Source organism: Apium graveolens, chromosome 7 (assembly GCF_009905375.1).
Source record: "Apium graveolens cultivar Ventura chromosome 7, ASM990537v1, whole genome shotgun sequence".
NCBI lineage: Eukaryota > Viridiplantae > Streptophyta > Magnoliopsida > Apiales > Apiaceae > Apium > Apium graveolens.
Window position 1 is genome coordinate 230,529,328 of NC_133653.1, and position 1,744 is coordinate 230,531,071.

Genomic DNA, 1,744 nt, shown 5'->3' on the forward strand with positions numbered 1-1,744 from the left:
TTTTTGGGTTTTGGCCGGAGATGAAGTTCCAGGGATGATTCCGTGTTGCTGTGGCCAGTTTTGAATTGCTGGTGTGATTTGGAATGAAAACCCCTAAAAAATAACACCAAACGGTGTTGATTTGAGGCTGATCGGAGCATGGCCGGACTACGGGAACTCACCGGAATCTAGAAAAATTCCGGCGTATTCTTGGTGACCCGACATGTTCTTTCCCAACCCGTTTCTTGACCCGTTTTTAATCCATTTTGTCAGATATCCTTTTTCTGACAAATGTTTCTGAATTCTATTTTTACTTTTTAATTCCAAAAATTATAGGAAAAATCATTTTTAACTCTGATTTTTCCCAAATAATTATTTAAAAATATTTTTAGGGTTCAATAATTAGGAATAACTAGGGACTTTTGCCCGTGCTACGCAAGCTTATTATCCGACAATTTTTTAAATGTAAACTGTTATATAAATGAAACTAATTGGTATATCGTATTCTGAGATGGTGAACTCTTAATTATATTAACGAACATATAAAATATATTAAACATGGAACAAGAAACATAATCGTCCATTTCAAATAAAACTACATGAAACTATTGATGGATTAAAAATCTCAAATCAATGTGAGGATTAATCGGCATTTTAAAAGAAAACTACAAGAACCTATTGTTTTCATTAAAACATAAAATCAATGTGAGTCTTATCTTCGTTTATAATATTTTTGCCTTAAGCAAATGATGATTATAAGAACTCCAATAGTGCATAATGTCAATGCCTAAACTCCAATAGTGCATAATGTCAATGCCTAAATTGTACCGTGATGACAAAATATAATGTTGATGATCAAGTTGAGGATTAATAAAGTGCTACTATAATATGAAGTGTAGTAATGAAAATATACAAAATGAAGGATTAACTATCATGAATTAGTGCTTATAGGAATGGTCGGTATAATCAAAGAGAGGCTGCTTCAACAACAAACGCTCAAGAAAGCTAAGTCAGTACCAATATCAATCCCAGACTCAGACTTCCATGATTTTGATAAGGATATATCAGAATAGTGCATCTAACCAAAGCATATATGAGAATTGTATAATGAAGAAGATGGCATGCCTCGATTGTAATGTTTGATCCAAAAAGTCATATCGATGCAACCATTCAAGGTCCATTTCATCTACTTGAGCTTCAAAACTGATAATGAATTTGGACTAAAGAATTGGTTGGATTCAGGGTTTACTAAATCTTGGACATTTCAGAGTAATGAACACATGCATTCTTGATCAAGTTAATATTTTTTACTCATCATTTGAGTCTAGAGAAGGCTGGCAGCGGGGGATATGTTAGGATTTATCGAAAAAAGGGAGACCTATGGGCAGTATATTGGAACTTGTCAACAAAATTGGACAACACAACTCCAGATGAGGTAAGACATAAGTATGATTGTATGACATGGTGGAAGTTATTGATGATTACTCTGAGGAGCTTGGAATCAAATTTCTGTGAACATGAGGCCTAAGATTAAAAACTATATACTAAAGGAATGGTTGCTATAAAGCCTATCATGCAAAGATATATGGGGAGAATTGAACATTGACATTATTACAATTTTACAAACTATATATTGTACTAAAATATGTAGTTAGTCTTCAAAATATTCTACATTTGCAAATTTAAGAAAGAGTGGGACGATATTAAATTGTTTACGTCATGAATTCTCATCATATGGGGCTTTTAAGAAAGAATAAGGTGCCTT